This window comes from Channa argus, chromosome 19 (genome assembly GCF_033026475.1).
Source record: "Channa argus isolate prfri chromosome 19, Channa argus male v1.0, whole genome shotgun sequence".
Classification (NCBI taxonomy): domain Eukaryota; kingdom Metazoa; phylum Chordata; class Actinopteri; order Anabantiformes; family Channidae; genus Channa; species Channa argus.
Window position 1 is genome coordinate 19,392,187 of NC_090215.1, and position 15,899 is coordinate 19,408,085.

The 15,899-nt window shown below is 40.0% G+C and overlaps 1 long non-coding RNA gene across 1 annotated transcript; it reads left to right on the forward strand.

The window, feature by feature from the left end:
• The first annotated feature begins 682 nt into the window (after positions 1-682).
• LOC137104342 (uncharacterized) lies at positions 683-15,607 on the forward strand. The gene is made up of 5 exons (XR_010911679.1): positions 683-818; positions 913-1,172; positions 1,895-2,070; positions 6,961-14,065; positions 14,497-15,607. It is a non-coding gene; the product is annotated as an uncharacterized lncRNA (long non-coding RNA).
• The last annotated feature ends 292 nt before the right edge of the window (positions 15,608-15,899 follow it).

Sequence of the window (15,899 nt, forward strand, 5' to 3'; positions counted from 1 at the left end):
CCTCTATTTTCAGCACCGTGTTGCTTACATACGTCTCCTCTTTGCTGCTGAGTTCACAGGTGTATGTTCTCCCCTGATGTGAAGATAAACCCTGTAGGATGAGGCTTCCAGACTCAGACAAATTCTTCACATGTAGCCTCCACTGCTCTGACACTGTGTAGTTGTGACCGGTCCAGTTCAGGATGATCTGATTGTGGTCAAATCGCCAGATGAGGCTGAATCCTGTCCGTGACATGTTTGAGACGGTGCAGGGGACTGAGATTTCACTGCTGGAACCACTGAGAGAAGCTGGAATGATATAAAGTGAGAGGAGTTTTTCTTTGACCACGAACGTCTGCAATTCATTTCAATAGTTGTCAAGACACTTGAGTTTGGACCAAACTGGTGCTTTGATCTTTAGATGCGTTTTGCTAGTTCCATCCCAGCTGCAGAATTTACAGTACAAATATTACAACTATTAACCTGATGTTCAGTATCTGTAGTTTACTTGACATTTCAATAGTTAGACTCACACATGTGTTTCAGAGTCGCTCTCCTGCTGTTTCTGCCAGTGCTGATGCTGCAGCTGTGGTCCACATCAGGAACATGGTCTGAAAGTATCAGAGAGCTGCTGATGTTGTAGAGCTGCTGCTCAGTCTGCTGGACTCTGGTTGTGTTCTTGAAGGTGGATGGAGGGTTGGTGGACCAGGTGATCTCAGGTTCAGGGTAGATCCCCTCTGAGCTGCAGGTGATCCTGTTTCCCACCTGCTCAATGTGGATTTTACTGACTGGAGCTGGAAAAAAAACAGCATCAAGATACAAACTATTTTAGAAATAATGTAATAAAAATTTTTTCATTGAAAACAAAAAACAAAACTGAGCCATATACATAGTTTTCAGTATTACTGTGTGTCTCATACCGTCCACCTTTAGGTTGATAAATACATTCCTGGTTCCTCTGTTGGTGCTGGTGTGACATCTGTATCTGCCCTGGTCCTGAACCTGGACCCCTGTCAGCTGCAGTGAACCGTTTCCTCTGGAGATCTGGTCCTTGAACAGTGACGTCCTTTTCCTGAAGCGCTGGTCCTGTAAGGCGAGTTGGTCCTGGCTGTGGTAGAAGGAGTGGACATTAATGTCTCCTGGAATCTGAATCCAGTGGATGATCTCTTCACTTCCTGCCTGGAAGCTGCACGGTAAGATGCAGCTTTTCATGAAATCACAGGAGACGTCAGTGTCTGTAAGACATCAAATTAAAAGACAACATTAAGGTTAAAGTGAATTCATGCCTCCTGCTGCTTTTCTTGGTTTGATTAACTTCCTTCTGTGTGCAAGCTGCTCCACAGCAGCATCCTGCCTATTTACTTATTTGGAAATGTTGGAACAATCTTTGTTTTCCTCTTCTTGCCATCTTAAAATAAGGGGATGCATTTGTTTTTGCACCACATTGTCCCTATAAAGGAGCCACAGTACTGCAAACACTGCAAAAAATAAAACCCATATATTCCAGATAAACAACCAAACGAAAACCAGCAAACAGATCTAAAAAGTCTACATACTGTGTGCAAAACTTGTCCTAAATGTTTAAAGGAAGACAGGAAAGTGCTGAAGTCGATTGGTTTCTCTCGGACACTTTATGTGCTGCATCGCTAGAATTTATTGACCCTGAAAGATAATTAGAATGTGTTTGCTAACAGGCTGCAGTGAAATTCTCACTGACTACAATCAAAGATGCAGGTTAAAGTGAATCTTTAACAGATGAAAGAAAATCAAATTGTTTCATATAATTGCTTTTAAACACAACACATCTACAACTAAAGAGTCAGAGTTTTTGTTCTGCAAACCGGTCACATGTCTGAGGCACAAATATTGGGCCAAAGGTAACGTGGTTTTTAATCTTTCTTCTTTTCTTCCACAGTATACAGCTACAGTCACTTTACTGAAAGGAAGGATTCAGCTTAAATACTCTTCCAATGACGACTTCGGTCAGAGATGCTCATCTTCACCTTCCTTGTTAACAAATGGCGGCTCTTCAATCCGCGGCTCCTCTGATGTTCTTGTGCAAGACTCTGAAGCCCAACTCAGTTGTTCTCGGTGAGTCTTAGCTCCCCCATCAGTGTGAGATTGTGAGTGTGAATGGGTGAATGAGAAGCAGTGTAAAGCTCTTTGAGGGCCAAGAGGTAGAGAAGCACTATATAAGTGCAGACTGTTCACCATTAACAATAACCACTTATCATTACACTAAATTCCCTTATTCATAATTTACAAACAGTACAGACACGATCAATGTTTGCTGCACAGCTGATCCTAGTGTCAGTCTTTACAGGGCTTAAAGTCTGTACAACTACAGCTTTTAATTGTTGGTATGTTATCATTTATTTAATATGCTCCATTCATTTACGAAGTGAAATTGCACAAATATGTCAAAGTGAAGTCAAATCCCCTACTAAGTGTTTTAGCCTGTGTCCATGCTGCTCTCTGAATAACTGCTTGTGTGCCGTTTCCTGCAGCAAAAAAAAAGGAACCTCTGGGGCAATCGGCTGCCAGAAGCACAGATGTTGGGACACAAACTAAAAATATCAAACCGCCAGCAACACTGGCAGATTTAGAACAACTTTATTTTTTATATGACCAACGTGTTCATCAGAGTCTTTTAAAAGCACAGAGGAAAAAGGCATTTAAATAGAATTAGGTGTGGAAAGAAAATAAACTGCTCATATCAATCATATAGGAAAACCAGAAAAACCCATCAACCATTCAAATGGCCAGTGATATTACTGTAAAAACAGTAAAAGGAAAATGGATATAAAAAGGATAAAAACATATTTATTTAAAAAAAATCAATAGTTTTGAACGTACAATGTAAAAAATATAATTTAAATTTTTCTTTCCGCACCCAAAGATATTTCTAAATTCTATTTTTACTCTGTGCTTGTAAAGACCCTGATGGAGGCCGAAACATGTTGGTCATATAACAAAACAGTCATGAAGTAGAATCTGTAAGTGTTGCCGGCCGTTTGATCTTTGCAGCTAAAAACATAACAGGCCTTCAGGTTGAGGGTGAAGTGACCCTTTACCAAAAATCTGACTCCTCTGTATCATAGACCAAATATAGTCAAAGTGGGCCGACACGCAGGCCGTACTGGTCTTATCACGGTGTGTCTGTATGGTGCTGAGTTTGACCTGCCTGCTGAGATCTGCATTCACTGTGCAGAAGCACATCCAGCTACAGCCTCCAAACGTTCTGTGTTGCCTCCCTGTCTCAGAAACGGGGACATATAAAGCAGAGCAGAGCCAGTTCTTCCTGCACTGACAGCTGGGCCAGAGCTGGTCCCTGCTGACTCACACATTATTCACTAGTGCAGTGAGGTTACAACCATCCACTTGGATTAAACCAGGTGCAAAAAACGAAATATTGCTCCAGGAGAAGCACAGACCTTTGCATTCATGTTTTCTCCTTGTTATGTGATTTGTGTGGCTCTTTAATTCTGTGCGTCCTCACTTTCTTTCCAGCTCTCTGGACATTTTATTGGTGGTCCACAGGAAAACAGCCTGAATGCCTGTCTACTACCATTAAGCAGTTAGTGATCACTAAAACCTGAGCCTGCCTCCCTCCATACACTTCATTTGTTCCCCCACTGCTTATCAGGTTTCAGTAAGCAGCACATTTGTTCATGGAAGCTGAACATAGATGTTAAGTAATTGCTCCTAGTCTCCGTTTGAAAGCAACATCAAATTAATATTGACGTATAAAATATGCAAATGAAAATAGGAACCATGTGATGTGGGACACACAGTGACATCTGATGCTGAGAAATGATCAGTGATTTCAGTAGATGCACAATGATTTACATGTTTTAACATAACTAGCACTGATCCACAGGGAGAAAGTCACGTGGTTTTGCTTTTAATAGAAGTGATTGTGATGAAACTCCATCCAGATCAGCAGTGATCTGTATCTGTATGATTTAATAATTTCACTGCTCATTGGAAAACTTTAAGGATTAAGCAGATGTTCCTAATAAAGTGATCAGTTCAGATCACAGCAGATCTGCTCACCGCTACTTTATTAACGTCCATAACCTGCTTATTAATTCTGAGCAGGGAAATCGAAGGATTCTGTTACAATTTTTAGCTGATTTATTCTGCGTTTGTTTTTAAAAAATCATGTATTTATGAATCATAGAGTCCGTTGAACGTGTGTGAAATAGGCCACATTTCTGCAATAATAACGGAGTATATGTGGAAAAGATGTGATTTTAAAACAGTAACTTCTGTACTTTTACTGTGAGACAAAAGGACAAAGGTTCGTTTGATGGTTTGTGAGGAGAACTGACTAAAAACGGTTCCTTTACCTCCTCGGACCAAAGTCCACAACCACAGGACAAAGAACAAGACCAGAGAAAATCCGGTCATCGCCCAAATCCCGAGAAGACACAGACGCTGGTGTTCAAACCTCCTGTTGTGGCCTCCGTTAGTCCTGTAGGTCTAAAACCTGGTGGGTTTTTGTTAAACCAAAAAGTAACAAATCCTTTCAGCTCGTTTGTTTTAATTTTTGTCAAAAGGTATTTTCAGAGAAACAGTCCGTGTCGCTACAAGCGCCCGAGAGCACGCAGATGTAGTGACGCAGGGCGGGGAAGCGAGGGGACGGATTCACTGACCTTTATGGAAAAAAACTGACACACAAAAAAAACAGGAATAAAACCCAGAGTTCAGACAAAACTTTCTGTTTTGATGAAATGTTTCAGGGAAGATTTAAAGCTGTTTAATCCGATTGTGGAGGAGAAACGTTTCTCTGGTGGATTTTATTAGTCAAATACCTGAATCTAGATCCACACAAACGATAACTGCACAATACAGATCAGCACAGCATGTAAGTGAAGGGGCCACAATCATTGCATATATATATATATATTTCTGTGTTTTTATACTAAATGAACATATTTAGTTTTGGACTGTTGGTCAGAGCAAATCATTCTGTTAAAACCATAACCTAAACTATTTGGAGTAAACGAGTCTGTCTAATCTGAAAAGCATTAGATCAATGGTAAAAAACAATCCCAGCCAGAAGCCTCAGGATGCAGTAATACTTGAGAAAAATTAACCAGTAAACCAAGTAAGGAGCTTATTATATATTAATGACATTCAATCTATGCCACTGTACATAGTAATAATTAATTCAGGTAAATCTATTTGGATGATATTGTACTGTAATTTGTTATAGACATTAAGATCATAGTCCCAGCTTCTTCATTACTGTTAAAGGAACCAAGCACAAACTCGTTCATGTAAATCTGTTCATATAATGAAGCATATAAAGTACAACTACTTCATAAAATGGAAGAATAGATGGACCAATATCTGAAAGTGGGAAATTTAAAGAAATTTTATTGGTGAAATCAAAGTGCAATAGTAACATCAAGCGATGACGAGAGAAAATATAAAAAAGATTCACAACATAAAAACATACATAAATAATGAGAAAATGAGTAATACTAAAGTGTCAAGTATAGCCCAGTCATGCTTAGAGTTGTTTTGAACATATAAATTGATTAAAATGTTAATTTGGAAAAGTTTGTTCCTTTAGTGTCGTTCTGTGAATGATCAAGTGATATGAATTGGCACCTTGTAAATTAATATAATTAGAGTTGTACACAACACAAACAGGCCAGCATGGTGACCCGCTGTACAAGGATCATAATTACAGATGTGGTTAAACTTTGATAAACATTATGATAATGAAAAATTAGTAAACCTTTACAGTAAAAAAATTTAAATTTGGTTTTAAAGTTTGCTTGGCAAAAGTGACAGTAAAGTGACTTGAGACTTAAGTAATTGCACTTTAACACATTCACACTTTAAAGATGGCAGAGAGAGAAGAGGAAAGCTAAGAGTGTAGGACTGACAGTAGGGACTTTGAATGCGGGGACTATGACAGGGAAGGTTAGAGAGTTGATTGACATGATGTAGAGAAGGAAGGTGGACATACTGTGTGTCCAGGAGACCAGGTGGAAAGGTAGCAGGCTAGAAGCTTAGGAGCAGGGTTCAAGTTGTTCTACCATGGGTCAGATAGGAAGAGAAGTGGAGTTTGTGAAGAACGTGAGGTGAGTGGAGAACGATGATGGTTCAAGACGGTGGTGAGACCAGAGATGTTGTTCGGCTTAGAGACAGTGGCACTGAAGAAAAGACAGGAGGCAGAGCTGGAGGTAGCAAAGCTTAAGATGTTGAGGTTCTCTTTGGGAGGGACGAGGTTGGACAGGATCAGGAATGAGGACATCAGAGGGACAGCTCATGTTAGATGTGTTGGAGATAAAGTAAGAGGACAGATTGAGGTGGTTTGGACATGTTCAGAGGAGAAACTGTGCATATATCGGTAGAAGGATGCTGAGGTTGGAGCTGCCAGGCAGGAGGTCTAGAGGAAGAGCAAAGAGGAGATTTATGGATGTAGTGAGGGAGGACATGAAGTTAGCTGGTGTGAGAGAAGAGGATGCAGAGGACAGAGTTAGATGGAGGCACATGATTCACTGTGGAGACACCTGAAAGGAAACAGCCCAAAGGAAAAGAAGATTCACAGTTTAGTGTCCACAATTCTGAAGGTGTTTCTTCAACCGTTTCTCTGTAAAGAAAATAAAATTAAAATCAGCATCAAAACACACGTTTAATTTCTGACTGCAACATAACAAAACAGTCTCAGTGATCATGAAACTTTAGTTGGATTTTATATTTCATGTTTTATGGAAGCTGAAAGTTGTAACTTTGTGGCAATTATTCCTCTTAAGATGTTCATGTACATTGTACTGTATTCACATTGTATTTACTACAGTTTACACAGTTCAGAGTTAAGGTTACTTACATTGTCTGGTGATCTGTTTTCTTTTCCTGAGAAATGTTGAGACCAAAAGACAAAATGATCAATACAAACACCAAACAAGACATGAGTTCAACTGTAGGATCAAAGTTATGTTACCTGAACTCTGTTTACAGTACAGTACCAGGCCTGCTGCTGCTGCCACACCCAAAAGGACTACGACCACTATGACCACTGCTCCTATAACGCCTCCATCTGTGGCTGAATCCCTGAAACACGAAACCAGTGAGTAACTGAACTGTCCCTAAATCCCCATGATGGTGTTTCTTGATTTGTTTTAGCAGCTCATACAGGACATAGCACTAACAGATAATAACTTATTCTGTTGTACCTTTTAATTTTCTCTGTCCTCAAAAAGGAGTTGGTTATAATCGTCTCCTCATTGCTGCTGAGTTCACAGGTGTATGTTCCCTCCTGATGTGAAGATAAACCCTGTAGGATGAGGCTTCCAGACTCAGACACAGTCTTCACATGTTTCCTCCACTCCTCTGTCACTGTATAAGGGACATCAGACCTGGTCTGGGTCAGGATGATCTGACTGTGGTTAAATCTCCAGATGAGCTTGAAGCCAGTTAGTGAGGTTTTTGAGGTGGAGCAGGGGACTGAGGTTTCACGGCTGGAACCATTGATAGAAGCTGAAATTACAGAAATGCCTCCAATAAGAAATTCTGAGCGGTTTCTTCACTCCAGATCAAAGCTGGGTCAATGTAGCACAGGTGATGTACAAACCCTAACTCAAAATTACAATAAAAATAATAACGCTAGAGCAATTTGTTGTCTGTGATTTAATTAGTGACTCAGTGGTTTTGCAAACAGTCACTATTTGAAGCCAACCCAGTTCTGTGTGAAGGCACAGTCCAGTCATTTGACTTCACTTTGATTATACTGTGGATGTTTAAGGATTTTGACACGTTGGCATAATACGAGGTTTCTGCTGAAATCAGCAAATCTCATTTAATGCTTTTCAATGAGCCGTTTAATGCCATGTTTAACATTTTAATGCCATCAACAGTCAATGCAAATAAATAAATTTTAAAAAAGCAGAACAGAACCTACAGAGTGTTACATGTTACTGGACATGTTACAGCCAAGGTTCTTTTAAAGAAGAGGATCAGTACATGTGTCACTAGCTTTTGATTCCAATTCTGACTCGACATTTTTCAGTTCATTGCATTTGTCCCTGTATCTTTTCCTTAGAATATTAGATTTTGTTAGCATTCGAGTCATGAGTGTGCTGGATTTGTTTTCAGCCTGCTCAGCATCCTTCAGAAGGCTGTCAACACCTTTTCTTCTAGAGTCTCTTCAGTCACAGAAAAGCAACGAGGCAGAGTTACCTGCTGTCTGCATGTGACATTTCCGGCGTTGACACTCATTGTTCAGAGCTTTATTTTGTTTAAAACACACATTGCAAAGTTCTTCTCCATCTTGACCAACAACGGGCTGCAGCCATTTCTGAATTCCTTGTTTTCCAGCCACTTATGCTGGAATTAGCATTTCCTCATTACTTCTCTGCTCTTAGAATCAAATTTATTGCTTTTTAATACCATTTAAATCCTTAATTTTCACAAATCCATTTAATGATTTAATTCTTTTTAATGTGGAAAGAAGGTATTAAAAGTTTCATAGCAGCTGGTTAAGGCAGCATGGCCCACAAGAAGAATTTAATAAACAACACATACACTTACCAGGTTTTGACAAAGTGACTCTCCTGGTGTTTCTGCGAGTGCTGATGCTGCAGCCCACATCAAGAACGTGGTCTGAAAGTATCAGAGAGGTGCTGATGTTGTAGAGCTGCTGCTCAGTCTGCTGGACTCTGGTTGTGTTCTTGAAGGTGGATGGAGGGTTGGTGGACCAGGTGATCTCAGGTTCAGGGTAGATCCCCTCTGAGCTGCAGGTGATCCTGTTTCCCACCTGGTCAATGTGGATTTCACTGACTGGAGCTGGAAAAAAAAAAAAAATTCTTTAATGCTTTATATTTGACATTATATACTGATCAGTCACAACATTAATAACACTATTGTGAACTAATAAATGCTGATGTATCATTTAGGCTTAAGAATGTAGTATTTTCCCTATATCAGTACAGGCAGGATGTCTGTGTCAGGTTCCTCTGTCTGTGGTCTCCTCCCTGCTACAATGTGATTTAGCTCTGGTAAGACAAACAAAATCAGTAATGCGTGAAAACAACAATGAGAGGGACCTAAAAAAGTGCTTTAAAGATTTCATACATACACAAAGGGCTTATTGGAAATGAGGCTTTTTCTTCAGATTCTTTACCCAGGCCTCTCCAGATCACAGTGGGTTAGTGATGTTTCTTTGTGGAACCACAATGACTTTTTTTCTCTTGTCTGTCACTTTCAATATGTTCCATGTTATGGTGTGTCAGTAGTCACTGTAATAGAGTTTCTGTACTTTCTATGTTTCTTACCGTCCACCTTAAGGTCAACAAATGAGTCCTTTTGTCCTCTGTTGGTGCTGGTGTAGCAGTTGTATCGGCCCTGGTCCTGAACCTGGACCCCCGTCAGCTGCAGTGAAGCGTTTCCTCTGGAGATCTGCTCCTTGAACAGTGACGTCCTGTCTCTGAAATGCTGGTCCTGATGTGCAAACTGGTCTCGGTTGTGGTAGTAGGAGTGGACAAGAACATCTTCTGCTGTCTGAGTCCAGGTGATGATGACATCACTGTCGCCAAGGACATAGCATGGTAAGACGCAGCTTTTCATGAAAGCACAGGAGACATCAGCTTCTGTAACAGCAGGTAAAATTCAACACATCATAAAGTTAGAGAAGAATAAACGAAAGACTTCTGACTCTTTAGTTCAAAGACTGTCCAATAAATCCTCTTTTTCAACAACCTTGGTGTCAGTTTACAACAAAATATCTACATAGTTTTAACACCGTACACTCAATTTTATCTGTGTTGCAGATAGTTTCACATCTTTTCATTTCTGCCAACTTTTATCTTTGACAATTTAAAATGATGCCACAAAGAGAAATGTTTTCCATATTCAATCTGAAACATTTTGAAGTTGAGCCTGATTAGTTTAGTTCATTTTGAGATGCTGTTCTGCTCACCATTTTGTAAATAGTATCTAAGTACTGCAACTTCCCTGTTTGCTTAATCCAGGCTGGTCATTCTCTTCCAACGTCAATACTTCTGTTTGTTAAGCTGTTGCTCACAGGAAGTTGTGGTTCTGAAAAAACTATAGAAATGACTATGATGAAACTCCCTAGAGATGATCAGCAGTGACCTGTATCTGTATGATTTAAACATTTCACTGCTTACTTGTGGGAATAAGCACATGTTCCTAATTAAGTGATCAGTGAGTGTGTGGGGAAAAAAGCTAACTGATGGATCAGACTTAGATAATTTTGTATAATATTCATCCACTGTCAAAAAAAGGTCAATCAGAAGTGAGTGATTTTGAAACATCAGTCACTAATTTGAAAACAAGCAGCAGCACAACTTCTGTGATACTAAAGGACAAATATCGGAATATTTTCACTTACCTCCTCTGACAAAGGTCCACAACCACAGGAAAAAGAGCAAACTCAAAGAATATCCTCTCCCAGTCATCGTCTCCTTCTTACTCTTCTTTTTTGTTAAGGGTTATTGACGGTTGGCAGACCACCTTACAACAAGAGATTGACAGGGGGGGGAAAAAAAGGAAAACTAGATTCTATTAAGTTTGTCTCTTTTGGATATTCGATTAGGTAACTATACACTTGCCCAAGAAGATTCTTTAGTGTAAAACTATACTTTGCTTCTTTTAGTGCAGATCTGAGTTTCTGCCTTTACTCCTCAAATAAACTAAACTCCATTAATACAGTATGTGTTGAACAGATTCTTGTTGAATACAGTGCAGTCACAATCCAGTTGAATGGTTGCATATTTTAGGTAGTGTTTGGTTAAGTCCTGTGTGTCCTGAGCTTAGGCAGGTAATGACTGATCCTTCTTAAAAGCTGCATCTCAACTGTTTGATGGCTTGGCCAGTATGTCAACACCCTCCTTCCCCTCCTCTCCTACATGGATAGGAGCCCAAATGAAGCAAACCTTCAAATCCACATTGTGCAACCTGTAAATTGCACAGTATAATATCTAGGTCTCTTTGCAGCCACATATCAAATTTAGATTTACACTCACAAAGTGTATTTTCTATATATTCATCGTTTCACTGACTTAAACATCTTTAGTGATATGGATACCTCGATATTTAACTGATGTTTTATTGGAATGTTATAAGCTTCTGTACAGTTGCTTTCATGCATGGACATTAACTCACATTTGAGATTCAATGTTAAACCAAATGCTTTTGAAAATATGTTATTAGTTCCAGGATATGGAGCCAGATATGGGTTTGGGAAAAGTTAAATGTGAGGTTATCTAGCTAACAAGCACGTGGAGTTACCCTGGTAACAAGCACGTGGAGTTACCCTGGTAAAAAGCACGTGGAGTTGGCCTGTAGTCCATGACACTAATCATAAATTTGACAATGCAAAAGCTATTAAACGTAAGGTCTGAAAATAAGACTGGACATCTTACCTTGTTGAACAGGAGTTATCCTGTGCAGCACACAATACTCTCTATCGAGAGATTTGTTATCGGCTAATAGTGATATCATGAGCAAAAGATGCTCTGATTGGTCAGCAATGGCATCGCAGCCAATCAGATGTGAGGATATGGGATCATACCATTATGTAAAAACAGAGAGTCGGCTGCCGAGAAGTGGAGCAGCGCTCCACTGCAAGTTAACTGTCAGATAGCGGTGAGGGGAGTGTGTACTGTTGGCGTAGTTGAAACTATGAGTGACACCCGAAAGAGAAGCAGCATCTGGCTCCAGTTTAAAGACAATGGAAACAGCAAAGCACAGTGTGTTCGCTGCAAGAGGAAAATTACTTTACGAGCAGGTTCCACCACAAACCTGCATAGACATATGAGAACTGTCCATCCTACAGGCTAATTCATTCGTCACGGGCCGATGTGGATATTGTTAACAATCCGGTCTGTGAAAGTGCTTAGACGCTTTGAACTTTGACCTTATGCTGCTTTTCCACTACAATGTTACTAAATTTCCTTTATATTTATATAATTCTAAGTATTTATGAGTTGTGAATTTAATTTGTATTGTGAACTTCAATTCAGAAGCAGAAGCTGCTGTTACCGAGACTGAGGATCACAGTCAGCTAAAGTGGTGAAAAAACTTTTTTTGCCCATTGATATGGAAGTAGAATAGTAGCAAAATTATTTGTATGTGTACAGGGATTTGTGTGTGTGCGTACTTAGACTTGTGTGTCTGTACACAACTCTGTAACTGTAAATAATATTTGTGTGTATGTAAAATAATGTGCAAATGTAATAACTCAAAAAACTAACTGTAAATGTCTAATAATCTGAGAAAACACTTAGGTTTTAAGTACAAGTGCTGGAAGACCTCACAATTTTCTGCTTTTTTACAGGTGGATTTTTTGCTACTCTTCTGCCGTCTGCAAGATTTGTGTGTGCGTAAAGGGATTTGTCTGTATCAGAAGGTTTTCCTTGCCCTCAGCTCGGGCTCAGCCAAACTGCACTTGTGCTTGAACAAGGTTTCAGAGGAGAGGGGACACGTCTTGGAGAACTACAAGCAGAAGTCCAGTTTCCACTGAACAGCACTTTGGGATAACGTGACCTGGAGGACTGAGAATCCCCACAGACCGGCTGGTTTTTACTGGTTTTTAGAACACGGGTTTTAACTCATACAGTGTGACGTCCAGTGACTGGATCTGTGTTTAATCAACCTGCTTATTGCAGCTTTTATGGCCATTAACTCTCACTGAGTCTTTGCAAACATGTCGCTCAGCACAATGAACCTTACATCCAAAATGCTTTAAATCACAAAATGTCAAATTTCAACACCAAGAAAACTGTCACTCAGACCTCACCGACTGAAAAATACTCTGATATTTCCTTTTTATTTGGCATAAAGCAAGTTAACATAATAATGAAAGGAGGGACAGGAGGTTTCTGTGTGGATTGTACCACATTAGTTTCCCCACAGAAATGATCAGAAATGCTGTAATATGATTAAATTGCTGCATAGAGTAACAGTAATGCAATACACAAATATACATATCCATTATATTTTCATAGTGTTTGTATCTGATACAAACACTATGAAAATATAATATTATTATAATATATAAAGTATTATAATATAATGCTGAGTTTTCTGCATTTCTCCTCTATTCCTCCTGGGAAACAGCCTTTTTACATATATGCACAGATGTGTATCAGTCATTGTGTCCAAGAGGGACATCTGCTCACGAGGTTTCGTGATGAAAACCCTTCTATGTAGTTGTAGGGTGACTGGACTTGTATTTTATGACTTATTAAGCTTTGGTGCAGTCTTTGGGTTCACAAATGTGTGCAGTGCCAACATTGTGTTTGTTCATGCAGATTGTTCACCAAAATAAATGTTTAATGTAACAAGTGATTTGTGTCCTGTTTGTAGGCGGCTCCTTCATGGGAAAGCTGATGCAGAAACTCGCTCACCCTGACATCATCATCATGGAGGATGGATTACTGAGGCTGCGCACAACTGCACCTCATAAACTGGTGATAACCAACCAGGATAAAACTGGCAACCCGTTAGAAGACACACCGTACAGTACAGCCTATGGTTTATCCAGTCAAACATTTTGATTGTTTTGCCTGTGTGGTTTATCGTATTTAACATGAAAGGAGATTAAAGCACTGGCTTTAGGCTCTTTTATTTAATTCCACATCCACGCGTTCATACACACAGCACTTCCAGGGTCACCTGACCTCAGTCCAGCTGTACAGGTGGATGCAGACCGATGGCTTAAGTTACCACGTATCTTCTGAGCTATATGGCTCAGACAGTCCATGAATGAAGGTCTTGGGCCCCAAAGTTTAAATATCAAGTCTAAATCTTTGCTCTACTAAAGCTGAAAGTATCATCACTAGTAAAATCTATAGCTATAGTCCACTGTTCATATGTGAATCCAAACCTTAAACCTTAACCTTATTTGCTTGCACTTTGAGTCCCAGACCTTGTTCACGCTGGCAACATATATGAGCATCTGAAGTAAATTTACTACACACTTTGTGAAAAAGGTTCACACTGAACTCTCGATCCCCATCTACTTAAAATATTTTATCTCACTGCAGAGTTTCAGAAGACTGGAGCACAGTGCTGGAGAGGCATCTGCGATCAGTGCTTTGGGGTAGTGTTAACTTAACTTAACTTAACTTAACTTTTGTGTGTGTGTGTGTTTTGTCTACTAAGCGTCATGTAGGTGGTGGCAAAGAAAATGCCCTGACATAGTCAATCAAATGTGCAGAACTTTAAACAAACATAATGTGCTTAAATCTCGATAGAATGATAATTTAATTTCTACTATAGTCACTTGGTTGCCTCCTTAATTTGTCTTTGTTTCTGGCATGTTTCTGTTTATTACAAATCAACTATGAACCCATTTAAAATTAAAGAGCTACTCACAAATGCATTAAGATGAATAGTTTCACACTTGTTTCTAAGCAACACATTAGTAATGAATTTAAACTCACGACAGTGATAAATCACAAACTTTCCAGTGAAGTTGACTCAAGCACTTGAATTGCACTTTTGGATTTTTTTTTTTTTTTGTCCTTTCAGCTTATCCTGTGAGTTCAGGGTCGCCACAGCGGCTCATTGTCTTATCCAGCGATGCCTCGAGCCACCCAGCCGATGCTCCTTTGGCACCGCCAGATCTGGAACCCCCACCGTTGTTGGTGTCCGCCGACAGTGCAGCCTGACGACATGGGTAGCGTTCAGATCACCCAACCTCTCACCGTGGCGTCTCAGGGAGGCAGTGCTTAGGCGTTCTGGAGCTGCCTCGACCTCGGACTCAGCTGGGATTCCCCCTCCAGGCCTGGGGAAACTGCCCCTATGCGGAACTCCCCATCTCCTGCACTTGAAGTTCTGGACATTGTGGCCCAGGACCGGGGTTCCCCCTGGGTGGCCTGCGACAATTTGGGAGGTAGTCACGGCCTCGGTGGCCACTCTCCTCAGCCTCTTCTCTCTCCAACCACATTATTAGTGGGAGACTCTAGATTTTTCAATGCAGCTACTTAGTTTCCCAGGAGCCACAGTCCCGGTCATTCTTCATAATCTCCCTGAACTGTTACACGCTCTCTCATCCTCCATCATTCGAGTGTGGGATCATGTGACACTTGCCGTCAACAGTCTCAGTCCACAAAATGGATTTTAATGACGTTCACCTTTCTCAGTACCTGTGGCAGGTCTGTCTTTATTCCGGGCCCTATTCCCACATTAAATAGAGGAATAGGACGTTTACTGATCACTTATAAATCACTGCGTGGTTTAGCGCCATTCTATATTTCTGATCTTTTAAGTCCATATGTGCCATTACGAAACTTAAGATCATCAGACTGTGGTGTCCCGGTTAAAAACCAAGGGGATAGAATATTTTCCATCATGGCTCCAAAACTATGGAATAACCTGTCTGAGGAAATCAGTGACTCAGTGTCATCTTTTAAGTCTCGTCTGAAAACGCATTTTTATAGATTTGTCTTTCCTGAGATGTGAGATTCTTGTTTTACTATAAATAGTATATTCTATCTATATCACTGATGTATTTTACTTTGTGCTTTTCTTTGATTTTATATTTAACCTGGTTTTATTTATTTAATTATCTTTAGTTTCTTTTTTAATGTTCAGCACTTTGTACTCTGCTTTATAAATAAAGCTATTATTACGATTAAAATCACTCCATGAGGAGGGTGGGAAAAACACACGTAGTAATAACTAAAGTCAAACAGAGCGTGAACTCAAACACACTGGGGGGAAAATATTATCTAAACAGTGCAAGGGAAGCACGGGAAGTAACTCAGGAAGTAACTCAGGAAGTAAGGGGAGGCAGACACGAGCAAACTAAACATGCAGATAACAGAAAAAACCTAAACACTGTATTAAACAAGAAAGCAAACATAAGTGGGAAAGTCCAAAAGCATAGAATCAGCTCAGGTATGTTCTCAGAGGAGGAGGGACACATGAGC